Source organism: Giraffa tippelskirchi, chromosome 10, assembly GCF_054371585.1.
Source record: "Giraffa tippelskirchi isolate mGirTip1 chromosome 10, T2T-mGirTip1v1.2.pri, whole genome shotgun sequence".
Taxonomy (NCBI): Eukaryota; Metazoa; Chordata; class Mammalia; order Artiodactyla; family Giraffidae; genus Giraffa; species Giraffa tippelskirchi.
The window spans coordinates 74637545-74653382 of NC_137284.1; the positions used below are offsets into that span (position 1 = coordinate 74637545).

Genomic DNA, 15838 nt, shown 5'->3' on the forward strand with positions numbered 1-15838 from the left:
CTTAAAAAACTAGAGTTACCATATGATCTAGCAATCCTACTCCTGGGCATACATCCATAAAAGATGAAAATCTTAATTTGAAAATATACATGTACCCCAATTTTCACATAAGCAATATTTAGAATAGCTAATACATGAAAGCAACGTAAGTGTCCATGAACAGATTAATGAAAAAGAAAATGTGACATATATAAACAGTAGAATAATACTTGGTCATAAAAAACAGTGAAATAATGCCATGGACCTAGAGATTATCACACTGAGTGAAATAAGCCAGAGAAGGACAAACATTATATGATATTACTTATATGTGCAATCTAAAAAGGAATAAAAATGCACTCATTTACAAAGAAGAAACAGACTCAGACATAGGAAACAAATTTATGTTTACCAAAGAAAAGCTTGGGGAGGGGTAAAAGCACAGGATTAACAATTATACACTACCATACGAAAAATAGGTAAGCAACAAGGAGTTTCTTGATAGCACACAGAACTATATTCAATATCTTACAATAACCTATAATGGAAAAGAATCAGAGCCAAGACAGCAGCAGGTTACCTCTGGTAGCCCTGGACCAGGAGCCCCCATCCCCAGCAGCAGAAGGATGGTGCTGAAGTGGATCCAGAAGAAATTAACTGGCTTGCAGAGGGACCCTCCTGCCCATTGCTCTGCAAGACCTGTGGGAGATGATTTGTTCCACTGGCAGGCCACCTTCATGGGCCTGAATGACAGTCCCTACCAAGTAGGCATTTTCTTCTTGACCATCCACTTGCCTACAGATTATCCTTTCAAGCCCCCAAACATTGGTTTCACAACCAAAGTTTAACACCCCAACATCAACAGCAGCAGCAGCAGCAGCATCTACTTTGACATCCTGGGGTCCGAATGGTCTCTAGCACTGAGAGTGTCAAAAGTTTTCTTTTTCATCTGCTCCCTGTTCTGTGACCCAACCCTGAAGACCCTCTGATGCCAGAGACAGCCCACACTCATAAGGCTGACAGAAAAATGTATAACACATTAGTGAGAGAATGGACATAGAAATATGCTATGTAAGTAACTCAGAGGTTTTATGGGAGACATTGTCCAAGAGAAGCTGAGCTGAGCTACTGGCTGAGCCACTCACAGAGCGTCATCTCTTCTGCAAACAAACGCTGGTTGCCCACTTTCTCCAACCACAGCATGTTGGTACCACTCTCGGCCATCGTGGTTTTGACACAGTCATGTCACTGATGCCAGCTCAGTAGCCACTGTTTTGATCTGCAGCCTTCCTGACTACATTGGAATCAGTCCCTCCACCCTGACTCACTGCTCACCTCTTGAGGGAACCTGTGAGACCCCCTGCCTGGCCTCACTCAGGCAGCATCACTTGCAAAGGCGCCTCAGCCTGGCCCCTTACCACATGCTCTTTGCCTTTAAAACTCAGTGCCAGCCTGGGGGTCCAGGACAGAGCGGGCAGGCTTTCCTCACATGCTATCTGCCGCAAACCACATCCTGAAGAGTCTCAACTCATCTCAGGAGTTGCTGGTAACAGTGTCACTGGGAATTGGAGGCCTTGCCCCACAGATCCCACCAGCCTTCCTTGTCTGTACCACATGCTGGCACTCTCCCCTCACACTGAGAAGCAGTAAATAGATGTCAGGAATTCTATTTAGTATAACTTTTTTAAAAAATAGTAAAACACCATGAGATAACTGATCTTTTAGAAGATCAAAATTATGAAACCTGGAATGCTCTGGGTTATGCTTTTCTATCTGATGAGGTTTATCACTACCTCAACCTCCTCCCATTCAGAGCCTACATGAAGTCCAAGTGTGAGCCATTCACTTTCCAGAACACAGTGGGGAGGGGACTGCTAAATGTAAATAAAAATATAATTCATTCATAATCCTTAAAAAAATCAGAAAACACATGTGTGTGTGTATACATGTGCGTGCGTGCTAAGTCACTTCGGTCATGTCTGACTCTGTGGAACCCTATGGACTGTAGCCCTCCAGGCTCTTCTGTCCATGGGATTCTCCAGGCAAGAATACTGGAGTGGGTTGCCATGCCCTCCTCCAGGGGATATTCCCTACCCAGGGATCTAACCCGAGTCTCACATCTCCTGCATTGGCAGGCAGGTTCTTTACCACTAGCACCACCTGGGAAGCCTCCTATAATACACACACACACACAGACATATGTATATATGTATAACCAAATCATTCTACTGTACACTTGAAACACACAATATTGTAAATCAGCTATATACATCAATTATTTTTAAAAATTCAGTCTTTGTAGACAATAGCTCAGAATTTGTTGGTTGGTTGTTTATTTGTTTGTAGGAGTTTGGTTTTACACTAGGTTTTAAAATGCACCTACATTGCAATTGCTTTGATGGAGTATCCAAAAAAAATCCCACTTCTGTCTAGTCTTCCAAAAACTCCTGGAGCAGCCTTGATTCCTATGAGATTCCCAATTTGTTGGGAAGACGTGCTTATTTAATACTAACTTTTTAGTATTTATTTAGTATGATAGTAACTAAACTTATTTATGTTCACCTAACTAAAGTGAGGCCAAAATTTCTCAATATATTAAAGCTTGTGTCCCTTCCTCCCACTATTTATACTACTCAATGAATAGTAAATTGAGGTCACTTTTAATAATTCAATAAGTCATGGATATAGGAATAGTAATAAGTGAGCAATCTCAATTGCAAACATTTATAGGTAACTTAAAGAATGCCACATAAGTGTTAGCTGCTCAGTCGTGTCTGACTCTCTGCAACCCTATGGACTATAGTCTGCCAGGCTCCTCTGTCCAAAGGATTCTTGAGGCAAGAATACTGAAGTGGGTAGCCATTACCTTCTCCAGGGGATCTTCCCAACCCAGGTGGAGCTAGTGGTAAAGAACCTACCTGCCAATGCAGGAGACATAAGAGATGTGGGTTCGATTCCTGGGTTGGGAGGATTCCCTGGAGAAGCAAATGGCAACCCATACCAGTATTCTTGTCTTGAAAATCCCATGGCCAGAGGAGCCTGGTGGCCCACAGTCCATAGGGTCACAAAGAGTCAGACATGATTGAAGCAACTTAGCATCCATTATAGAATGCCATAGTCTGTGCTAAGAATTGAACCCTTACAACCACATTATAGCATATGTCCCCAAAATAAATGATATTTCTGTTTTACAAATGAGAACACTGAGATTTAATTAACATACCTCAAAGGGTCCTAAATACCAGAATCTAAATTAAGTTCTTGAGTATTATAATTTATTTGTACCATGGGCCTGAAGCACGTTAATAAATCAAGTTATTAATAGGAAGTCTGGATGTCATTTAGAACCCTTCACACCTAAAACCTAGGTAGCACATGAAAATGGAGGCCAAAATATGTTCTCAATCAACTACTGCTATATTTTATACTTTGGTTTCATGTGCTATTTACTACTACTAGTGATTTAATTTGAAGAAGAGTGAGGTACACTGTGAATATGAAAGCACCTTTCCATTATCTATACAATATCCAATAATCCTTTCCTTACTGACAGAGGGAAAGTTTAGATTGTTCAGATGGTGCCTGTGGTACCTTGATCTCAGCGACTTTTGATTCTTACCACAGCCCAAGGAGTAAATCTCCCTTAGTCTAAAGAACTGTAGTTATCTGATCCTCTTTGATCAGTTATTAGTTTGGAAGTAGTCATGTGAGCTTACTTCTAGCCAATAAGATATAAGAGGCAGTCTACTGAGCTGAGCTTCTGGAAAGCCTTGTTCTTCCTCAATAAAAAAGGAACACAGGGGGCACTTTCAAGATAGCAGAAGAGTAAGACATGGAGATTCTCCTCCTCCCCACAAATACATCAAAAATACATATACACATGGAACAACTCCTACAGAACACCTTCTAAATGCTGTCAGAAGATCCCAGACATCCAAAAAGGCAAGCTAACCTCCACATAACAGGGTTGGGCAAAATATATAAGAAAAAAAGGGATTGGGATTGGACCTGTACCTCTAGGAGGGAGCTGTGAAAGAGGAAAAGTTTCAAATCCCCTCAAGGGTGGGGATGGGGGGAGCTTCAACACCTCAGAGGGGAGTGCAACAACAGGTGTGTGAAAGGCAAAGCGGAGAGAACTCACCACAGAGATCAGTGCCAATTAGAACCTACCAGTCTGAGCTCCTGTTTCCATGCCCACTGTGTCAAGTGAGGGCTGGGTGAAGAGGCTCAGGCTTCAGACACCAGGGAAAGGACAGGGGTTGACTGCCCTGAGGATACTCTGAGGGGGCTAGTATGCAGAGGGAGGAAAACTCCAAACTTACTTAAGGGACCAACATCACCCTGATACCAAAACCAGGCAAAGATACGAGAAAAAAAAATTACAGGCCAATATCACCAATGAACATAGATGCAAAAATTCTCAACAAGATTCTAGCAAACAAACTCCAAGAACATATTAAAAAGATCATACACCATGATCAATTGGGGTTTATCCCAGGGATGCAATGATTGTTCAATATACACAAATCAATGTGATTCCATATTGACAAATTGAATGAAAAAAAAACAAACATATGATCATCTCAATAGATGCAGGGAAAGCTTTTTTATTTTTATCATAAATAAACACCCACTTATGATAAAAATTCTCCAGAAAATCAGCATAGAAGGAACCTAACTCAACTTAATATACAGGCCATACATGCCAAACCCACAGAAAATATTATCCTCAATGGTGTAAAACTGAAAGCACTTCCTCTAAAATCAGGAACCAGACAAGGGTGCCCACGCTTGTCACTATTATTAAACATAGTTTTGGAAATCCTAGGCACAGCAATCAAAGAAAAAGAAATAAAAGGAATCCAGATAGGAAAAGAAGAAGCAAAATTCTGTTTGCAAATGACATGATACTATACTTAGAAAACGCTAAAGATTCCACCAGAAAATCACTACAGCTTTATCAATGAACTTAGTAAAGCCCCAGGATATAAAATTAATACAGAAAAATCCCTTGCATTCCTATACACTAGCAATGAAAAATCAGAAAAAGAAACTAAGGAAATAATCCCATTTACCACTGAAACAAACAGAATAAAATACCTAGGAATAAACCTGCCTTAAAGACAAATGATCTGTATACTGAAAACTCTAAGACACTGATGAAAAAAATCAAAGATTACACAAACAGATGGATAGACATATCATGTTCTGGGACTGGAAAAATCAATCTTGTGAAAATGACTATACTTACCCAAAGCAATCTGCAGATTCAACGCAATCCCTATTAAACTACCAATGGTATTTCACACAGAACTAGAAAAAAAATTTTCACAACTTGTATGGGAACACCAAAGACGTTGAATAGTCGAAGCAATTTTGAGAAAGAAAAATGGAAATGGAGGAATGAACCTTCCTGACTTCAGACTATACTACAAAGATACGATCATGAAGATAGTATGTTACTGGCCCCCAAACAGAAATATAGACCAATGGAACAAGATAGAAAGCCCAGATATAAATCCACACACTTATGGGCACCTTATCTTTGACAAAGGAGGCAAGAATATATAATGGGACAAAGAGTCTCTTCAATAAGTGGGGTGGGAAAACTAGACAGCTACATGTAAAAGGCTGAAATTAGAATATTCCCTAACATCATACACAAAAAAAACCTCAAAATGGATTAAACAGTTAAATATAAGGTCATAAACAATAAAGCTCTTAGAGGAAAAGATAGGCAATAGACCCTTTGACATAAATCAGAGGAAGGTCCTCTTTGATACATCTCCTAGAGTAATGGACATAAACACAAAAATAAACAAATGGGATATAATTAAACTTAAAAGCTTTTGCATAGCAAAGTAAACCATAAATAAGATGAAAAGACAACCCTCAGAATGGGAGAAAATAATTGCAAATGAAGAAACTGACAAAGGATTAATCTCCAAAACAGATTAGCAGCTCATACAACTCAGTTATCAGAAAAACAAATGGCCCAATCAAAAAATGGGCAGAAGACCTAAACAGACATTTCTGCAAAGAAGACATACAGATGGCCAACAAATACATGAAAAGATGTTCAACATCATTCATTATTACAGAAATGCAAAACAAAACTACAGTGAGGTACCAACTCATACTCATCTGAATGCTGCTGCTGCTAAATCGCTTCAGACGTGTCCAACTCTGTGAGACCCCACAGACGGCAGCCCATCAGGCTCCCCCATCCCTGGGATTCTCCAGGCAAGACAGAACGCTGGAGTGGACTGCCATTTCCGTCTCCAAAGCATGAAAGTGAAAAGTGAAAGTGAAGTCGCTCAGTCGTGTCCAACTGTTTGCAACCCCGTGGACTGCAGCCTACCAGGCTCCTCTGTCCATGGGATTTTCCAGACAAGAGTACTGGAGTGGGGTGCCATTGCCTTCTCCACTCATCTGAATGGCCATCATCAAAAACAAACAAAAAAAGAACCACTACAGACTATAAGTACTAGAGAGGATGGGGAGAAAAGGGAACCCTCCTACACTGTTGGTGAGAATGTAAACTGACACAGCTTCTATGGAGAACAGTATGGAGATTCTCAATAAACTAAAAATAAAACTTTCACATGACCCAGTAATCCCACTACTGGGCATATACCCTGAGAAAACCACAATTCAAAAAGATACAGGTATCCCAATGTTCACTGCATCACTATTTACAATAGCAAGGACATGGAAGCAATCTAGATGTCCACTGACGGATGAATGGATAGATGATGTGGTACATATATACAATGGGATATTACTCAGCCATAAAGAGGAACAAATCTGAGTCAGTTTTAGTGAGGTGGATGAACACAGAGCCTGTTATACCAAGTAAGTCAGAAAAAGAAAACAAATATCGTATATTAACTCAGATGGTAAAGAATCTGCCTGCAATGTGAGACCTGGGTTCAATCCCTGAGTTGTGAAGACACACTGGGGGAGGACATGACAACCCACTCCATCATTCTTGCCTGGGGTCACAAAGAGCTGGACACAACTGAGCAACTAAGAACAAGCACACATGGAATCTAGAAAAATAGTACTGATGAAACTCTCTTTAGAGGAAAGGAATGGAGATGCAGATGTAAAGAACAGACTTGCAGACACAGCAGGGGAAGGAGAGAGTAGGACAAATTGAGAAAATAGTATTGACATATATACACTATCATGCATAACATAGATAATGAGTAGGGAGCTGTTATACATACAGGGACCCCAGCCTGGCACTCTCTAACAATCTAGAAGGGTAAGATGGGAATGCAGAGGGAGGGAAACTCAACAGGGAGGTGGTATGTATAATTATGACTGATTTGAGTTGTTGCACGGAGAAGGCAGTGGCACCCCACTCCAGTACTCTTGCCTGGAAAACCCCATGGATGGAGGAGCCTAGTAGGCTGCAGTCCATGGGGTCACTAAGAGTCGGACACGACTGAGCGACTTCACTTTCACTTTTCCCTTTCATGCACTGGAGAAGGAAATGGCAATCCACTCCAGTATTCTTGCCTGGAGAATCCCAGGGATGGCGGAGCCTGGTGGGCTGCCGTCTATGGGGTCGCACAGAGTCGGGCACGACTGAAGCGACTTAGCAGAGTTGTTGTAGAGCAGAAACCAACAGAACATTGTAAAATAAAAATAAATAAAAATACAAGTGGTGCTATAGTAAGTATCATCTCAAAATAGCACAAACAGCACATGGCTCATCCAAAGCAGAAAGCCCTTGGCAAAGGCCTAGCAGTGTGTGCAGGCCCCCTAGACTCTTTCCATCACATGATGTGGTGGACAGGTTTTATTGTGACTCAAGATTCCTACCTCCAAGTACTCATGTGCTAGTATTCTCACCTCCCCTTTTGTGTTTGTGGGATCCATGACTTGTTTCCAATCAACAGAATATGGTAAGGATGATGAGAATATCACTCCCATGGTTATGTTACATCACAGGAGACTTTGTCTTGCTAGCAGACTCTTCCCTCCCTTGCAGCTGTGTAAAGCAAGTGGCCACGAATACTACAAACACAAGGACCTGAATGCTGCAGACAATCCATAAGCTGGGAAGCACATTCTTCCTACTTGAGCCTCCAGATGAGAACTCAGTCCTGGCCAACACCTTGATTACATCCTCATGAGATTCCAAGTACAAGGTCCAGCTAAACTGTCCATAGACTGCATACTCACAGAAACTGAGATTGTAAATGTGTGTTGCTTTAAGCTAAGTTTTTGGCTATTATTTATGCAGTAACAGAAAACTAAAACACATGGAAAGCAAGCTGGGACTGGGGTGGCTGGGCACACACTGGCTTGTAATTTAGGCGCAGTGCCTCCTCAAATATTTGTAAAGGTGTAAGGAAGAGTCAGGAATTGCTCAAGTAAGTTGGAAGACCCTTAGCTGCACATTCAAAGTTATAGTCATACTGTCATGAGATACCGCTTGCTCTATAAGTCAGCAAAAACAAGACGTAGAACTCATTGTGGCTTAGATCATGAGCTCTATATTGCAAAATTCAGATTTATATTGAAGAAAGTAGGGAAAACCACTGTGTCATTCAGAACTGTACAAAAAAGATCTTCCTGACCCAGATAATCACAATGGTGTGATTACTCACCTAGAGCCAGACATCCTGGAATATGAAGTCAAGTGGGCCTTAGGAAGCATCACTCTGAACAAAGCTAGTGGAGGTGAGGGAATTCCAGTTGAGCTCTTTCAAATCCTAAAAGATGATGCTGTGAAAGTGCTGCACTCAATACGCCAGCAAATTTGGAAAACTGAGCAGTGGCCACAAGACTGGAAAAGGTCAGTTTTCATTCAATCCCAAAGAAGGGCAATGCCAGAGAATGCTTAAACTACCGCAAAACTGTACTCATTTCACACACTAGAAAAGTAATGCTCAAAATTCTCCAAGCCAAGCTTCAACAGTACGTGAACCGTAAACTTCCAGATATTCAAGCTGGATTTAGAAAAGGCAGAGGAACCAGAGATCAAATTGCCAACATCTGTTGAATCATCGAAAAAGCAAGAGAGTTCCAGAAAAACATCTACTTCTGCTTTATTGATTATGCCAAAGCCTTTGACTGTGTGGATCACAACAAACTGTGGAACATCCTTCAAGAGATGGGAATACCAGACCACTTGACCTGCCTCCTGAAAAATCTGTATGCAGGCCAAGAAGCAACAATTAGAACTGGACATGGAACAACAGACTGGTTCCAAATCAGGAAAGGAGTATGTCAAGGCTGTATCTTGTCACCCTGCTTATTGAACTTATATGCAGAGTACATCATGTGAAATGCTGGGCTGGATGAAGCACAAGATGGAATCAAGATTGCCAGGAGAAATATCAGTAGCCTCAGATATGCAGGTGACACCACAGTTACCACAGGAAATGAAGAGGATCTAAAGAGCCTCTCGATGAAAGAGACAGAGGAGAGTGAAAAAGTTGGCTTAAAACTCAACATTCAAAAAATGAAAATCATGGCATCCAGTCCCATCACTTCATGGGAAATAGATGTGGAAACAGTGTCAGACTTTATTTTTTTGGGCTCCAAAATCACTGCAGATGGTGACTGCAGCCATGAAATTAAAATATGCTTGCTCTTTAGAAGAAAAGTTATGACCAACCTAGATAGCATATTAAAAAGCAGAGACATTACTTTGACAACAAAGGTCTGGATTGTCAAGGCTATGGTTTTTCCAGTGGTCATGTATGGATGTGAGAGTTGGACTCTAAAGAAAGCTGAGCATCGAAGAATTGATGCTTTTGAACTGTGGTGTTGGAGAAGGCTCTTGAGAGTCCCTTGGACTGCAAGGAGATCCAACCAGTCTATCCTAAAGGAGATCAGTCCTGAGTGTTTATTGGAAGGACTGATGTTGAAGCTGAAACTCCAATACTTTGGCCACCTGATGCACAAAGCTGACTCATTTGAAAAGACCCTGATGGTGGGAAAGATTGAAGACGGGAGGAGAAGGGGACGACAGAGGATGAGATGGTTGGATGGCATCACCGACTCAACGGAGATGAGTTTGAGTAAACTCCAGGAGTTGGTGACAGACAGGGAGGCTTGGCGTGCAGCAGTCCATGGGGTCGCTAAGAATCAGACACGTCTGAGCAACTGAACTGAACTGATAGCATGTGTTCATTTTCCTGTTACTTTGATGTTTTTCTTTAGTCATTAAAGTTTATCTGTAAAGAGCTTTTTACCTATTATTTATCTTCACTTATATTGCAAATATTTCCCAAGCTTTCTTTTGTCAATTTATTATTTTTCATATAATTTCTTTAATGTAAAAGAAAAATAAAGGAACAGACATGGCTGGCACAGATTTTTGGTCTTTTCCTTTCCCCTAGCGTGGACTGTGGACATGCTTGTTGGTACATAGGTTGTGTTGTGAACAAGAAATGACAAGCTTGAGGATGAAGACAACATGCTAGGCACAGCAATGCACAAAGAATGCAGAAAGAGCCTAGATCCCTGACACTTGCTGTTGAGTGTCTGCATCGACCTTGAGCAGCTTATCATTGACATTCATGTTATACGGTAGGAAAACAGCTCTAGTTTTTTAAGCGGTCATAGGTATATTTTCACTTATCTATAGCAGAATATATTGTGAACTGATTAAAAAAACTCAAAACATGACCCCCACAACATGTAACTGGCAGGCAACTTCTGTTGTTATATTTATCAAACTTAAAATCATAACCTCCCAAATTTTGCTGATCCTACCCCTGGGTACTAGCAAACTCTTTCCCATCCTGAGCTAGACTGGGTGCCTTTAGATTCAGAGGAAAGAGGGGCTACAGAGGGCCTGTAGTAATCCTGGGGTATTCAATTAAGTCAAGAAATATCATAGACTTCAGACTACCAGGTTCCTTTAAGGTTTTGTGATAGACTTTAGAACAATGAATACTTAGAATTTTGAAAATGGTCCCTATTAATGCTGGCAGAAATGACTGGGTAATCTGAAAAAGAACTTAACAGTGATAGAATTCTATAAGCATGAGACTTTTTGAATAGAGGTCAGTTACTGATTATAAATTGTCAATGTTAGATTTATGGGGAGAGTTCACTGCTTTAGTATCTTCATCACAAAACATTTCAACTTTATTTTTGATATGCAATGAGATTTGCATGAATCCCTTTCTACACCAAAGTTTACTCTATTAATCAGTAGTATTTCCCCACAGACATTGTAAAAAGCAAAATAAACAACAATTTGGGGAGCTTCTATACTTTTAGAAAAGTTAAACACTTTCTGAGAAACATTTAAGATTCTTAAAAAGCATGTTAGGTATTGAATTTCAAAGTACCTGGAAATAAGGGTAAGGTATATTTACAGAGATTTATCTTTTTGGTTTGATATATTTTTGTATAAAACTTCTGGTTTACAGAAACTACTATTTTTTTTAATATATGAATATAATGCTTCATAAATACACACAAAAATCATTTATTTTTCTGACCTTGAAGACACTATTGTGTCAACACAAAGCATATTAATTTGAAATGCTTATTTTACCATTTTATCATTTGTAGCTAGATAAATGTAATTATTTAAGTAGGTATAATTCTATATACACACATACATATATATACATATATACACACATACATGTACACAACACATGTATGTACACATATATACATATATATCAGTTCAGTTCAGTCACTCGGTCATGTCCAACTCTTTGCGACTCCATGAATCTCAGCACGCCAGGCCTCCCTGTCCATCACCAACTCCCGGAGTTTACCCAAACCCATGTCCATCGAGTCAGTGATGCCATCCAACCATCTCATCCTCTGTCGTCCCCTTCTCCTCCTGCCCCCAATCCTTCCCAGCATTAGGGTGTTTTCCAATGAGTCAACTCTTCGCATGAGGTGCCCAAAGTATTGGAGCTTCAGCTTCCACATCAGTCCTTCCAATGAACAACCAGGACTGATCTCCTTTAGGATGGACTGGTTGGATCTCCTTGCAGTCCAAGGGACTCTCAAGAGTCTTCTCCAACACCACAGTTCAAAAGCATCAATTCTTCGGTGCTCAGCTTTCTTCACCGTCCAACTCTCACATCCATACATGACCACTGGAAAAACCATAGTCTTGACTAGACAGACCTTTGTTAGCAAAATAATGTCTCTGCTTTTAAATATGCTATCTAGGTTGGTCATAACCTTCCTTCCAAGGAGTAAGCGTCTTTTAATTTCATGGCTGCAATCACCAACTACAGTGATTTTGGAGCCCAAAAAAATAAAGTCTGACACTGTTTCCACTGTTTCCCCATCTACTTCCCATGAAGTGACGGGACCAGATGCCATGATCTTAGTTTTCTGAACATTGAGCTTTAAGCCAACTTTTTCACTCTCCTCTTTCACTTTCATCAAGAGGCTCTTTAGTTCTTCTTCACTTTCTGCCATAAGGGTGGTATCATCTGCATATCTGAGGTTATTGATATTTCTCCCAGCAATCTTGATTCCAGCTTGTGTTTCTTCCAGCCCAGCGTTTCTCATGATGTACTCTGCATATAAGTTAAATAAGCAGGGTGACAATATACAGCCTTGACATACTCCTTTTCCTATTTGGAACCAGTCTGTTGTTCCATGCCCAGTTCTAACTCTTGCTTCCTGACCTTCATACAGGTTTCTCAAGAGACAGGTCAGGTGGTCTGGTATTCCCATCTCTTTCAGAATTTCCCACACTTTATTGTGATCCACACAGTCAAAGGCTTTGGCATACTCAATAAAGCAGAAATAGATGTTTTTCTGGAACTCTCTTGCTTTTTCAATGATCCAGCGGATGGTTGGCAATTTGATCTCTGGTTCCTCTGCCTTTTCTAAAACCAGCTTGAACATCTGGAAGTTCACAGTTCATGTATTGCTGAAGCCTGGCTTGGAGAATTTTGAACATTACTTTACTAGCGTGTGAGATGAGTGCAATTGTACGGTAGTTTGAGCATTCTTTGGCATTGCCTTTCTTTGGGATTGGAATGAAAACTGACCTTTTCCAGTCCTGTGGCCACTGCTGAGTCTTCCAGATTTGCTGGCATATCGAGTGCAGCACTTTCACAGCATCATCTTTGAGGATTTGAAATAGCTCAACTGGAATTCCATCACCTCCACTAGCTTTGTTCGTAGTGATGCTTCCTAAGGCCCACTTGACTTCACATTCCAGGATGTCTGGCTCTAGGTGAGTGATCACACCATTGTGATTAATTGGGTCGTGAAGATCTTTTTTGTACGGTTCTTCTGTGTATTCTTGCCACCTCTTCTTAATATCTTCTGCTTCTGTTAGTTCCATACCATTTCTGTCCTTTATCGAGCCCATCTTTGCATGAAATGTTCCCTTGGTATCTCTAATTTTCTTGAAGAGATCTCTAGTCTTTCCCAATCTGTTGTTTTCCTCTATTTCTTTGCATTTTATATATGTATATATACATACATATATGTATGTGTGTGTGTGTGTGTGTGTGTGTGTGTGTGCATATAAGGGGATTCCCAGATAGCACAATGGTAAAGAACTCACTGCTAATGCAGGAGACACAGCTATGAGGGTTTGATCCCTGGGTTGGGAAGATCACCTAGAGAAGGAAATGGCAACCCACTGCATTATTCTTGCCTGGAAAATTCCATGGACAGAGGAGCCTGGCAGGCTACAGTCCATGGGGTTGCACAGAGTTGGACATGACTGAGGACCTGAGCGTGCATGCACATATAAAATATGATACATAGACATACATGTAAGATATTAAGTGGCATACATGTAAGATATTGTCTTAATAGTAAGATATTAAGAAACAGAAAAAGAAAAAGTAGAGTGGGATAAGGCAAGTAAGGATTTAAAGAAGAAGAGTATAAAAATTGCAAATTTAAATAGGGTGATCAAGTTACACCTTATTTCCACAGGATAAATACTCCCACTATGGTAAGTTTCAAGCTACCAAAGGTTTGAAACTGGCTTGTAAAATTTCTGAATATTTAATAATTGGCTCTCATGAACTGGTAAAAGCTGGCTCTAGAAGAAAATTTGTGTAAAGACTTGAAGACATTGCAGATGCCAGCCACGCTTACATCTGGGGAAAGAGCCAAGCCTACATTGTGGGGAGCAGCTAGGGTAAGGCATAACCTAGAGGACTTAAGGAATATCAAGTAGGTGTGTATGACGGAGCACAGGAAAGAAGTGACCAGGGGAAGGGATCAGATTCTGCAGGGCCTTGTAAGGTTTCTAAAGACTTTGATTTTCAGCCTGTGTGAAAAGAGAATCCTTTGCAGGGGGCTGAGGAGAAGAGTGACATGATCTCATTTCCAAAGGATCATTTTAACTTCTTTGTTGAGAACAGATTTTAGGAGAACAATGAGGAGCAGGGAGGTCAGTCTGGGCAGCTAAGCCATCGATTCAGATAGTGATGTTAATATTTTGAAGACAGAACTAATTGACTTTACTAATGGAAACCATGTAGAGTGCTGGAAAAACAGAAAAGTCTAGGATGACTCCAAAGTTTGGCATCTGAGAACTAGAAAGATGGAGATGTCCATGAATTAGACGGAGAAGGCCGAAGGTGGAGGAGATTCCATAGGAAAGATTAGGAAATCAGTTTTTAACATCTTTCCTTTGAGATGTCTTTTGAACAAGCAAGTAATGATACCAGGTAGAGAGTTCAAACATAAATCTGGACTTTGAAAGAGGGGACTGGGTTATGGACAATACAATTTAAAGTCACCAAAATACACATTCTATTTAAAGCAATTCTAAAGGAAATCAACCCTGAACATCCATTGGAAGGACTGATTCTGAAGCTGAAGCTCCAATACTTTGACCATCACGATGCAAAGAGCTGACTCACTGGAAAAATTGAGGGCTGGGGGAGAAGGGGACAAAAGATGATGAGATGGTTGGATGGCATCATGACTCAATGGACATGAGGTTGAACAATCTTCAGGAGATGGTGAAGGACAGGGAAGCATGGCATGCTGCAGTCCCTGAGGTAGCAAAGCGTCAGACACAACTTAGTGACTGAACAACAACATTTAGAAGAAAAACATTAAGAGGGTATATATACATAAGAATCAAGGAATAAACCTACAACCAAGATTATTTTATCCAGCAAGGACTCATTCAGATTCAATGAAGCAATCAAAAGCTTTACAGACAAGTAAAGGCTAAGAGAATTCAGCACCATCATATCAGCTTTGTAACAATTGCTAAAGAAAATCTTCTAGGTGGTAAAAACAAGAGAAGAAAGACACAAAAAAAACCCAAAACAATTAATAAAATGATAATAGGAAGATACATATCAATAATTACCTTAAATTAAATGGATTAAATTCTAAAACCAAAAGACAGACTGCCTGAATGGAAATAAAAACAAGACCCATATATATGCTGTCTACAAGAGACCCATTTGAGACCTAGAACACATGCAGATTGAAAGGAGGGCAACAGAAAAAGATATTCCATGCAAATGGAAATCAAAACAAAGATGAAGTAACATCAGACAAAACAGGCTTTAAAAGAAACACTTAAAAAGAGACAAGGAAGGACACTACATAATGATCAAGGGATCAGTCCAAGAAGATAAAACATTATCAACATTTATTCACCCAATGTAGGAGCACCTCAATACATAAGGCTAATGCAAACAGCCATAAAAGGAGAAATGTGGGGACTTTCTTCACCAATGGACACACCATCCAGACAGAAAATTAATAAGGAAATACAAGCTGGAAATTACACATTAGACCAGATAAACTTAACAGATACTTATAGGACATTCCATTCAAAAGCAGAAGAACACACTTTCTTCAAGTGCACATGGAACATTCTCCAGGGTAAACCACATCTTGGGTTAAAATC

The 15838-nt window shown here is 40.3% G+C and overlaps 1 protein-coding gene and 1 pseudogene across 1 annotated transcript in view; one reads left to right on the forward strand and one right to left on the reverse strand.

The window, feature by feature from the left end:
- TWIST1 (twist family bHLH transcription factor 1) overlaps positions 1-15838 on the reverse strand; it is a 135500-nt gene that overhangs the window by 44094 nt on the left and 75568 nt on the right. The window lies entirely within an intron of this gene.
- Positions 606-1054, forward strand: LOC145522310 (ubiquitin-conjugating enzyme E2 D4 pseudogene; annotated as a pseudogene).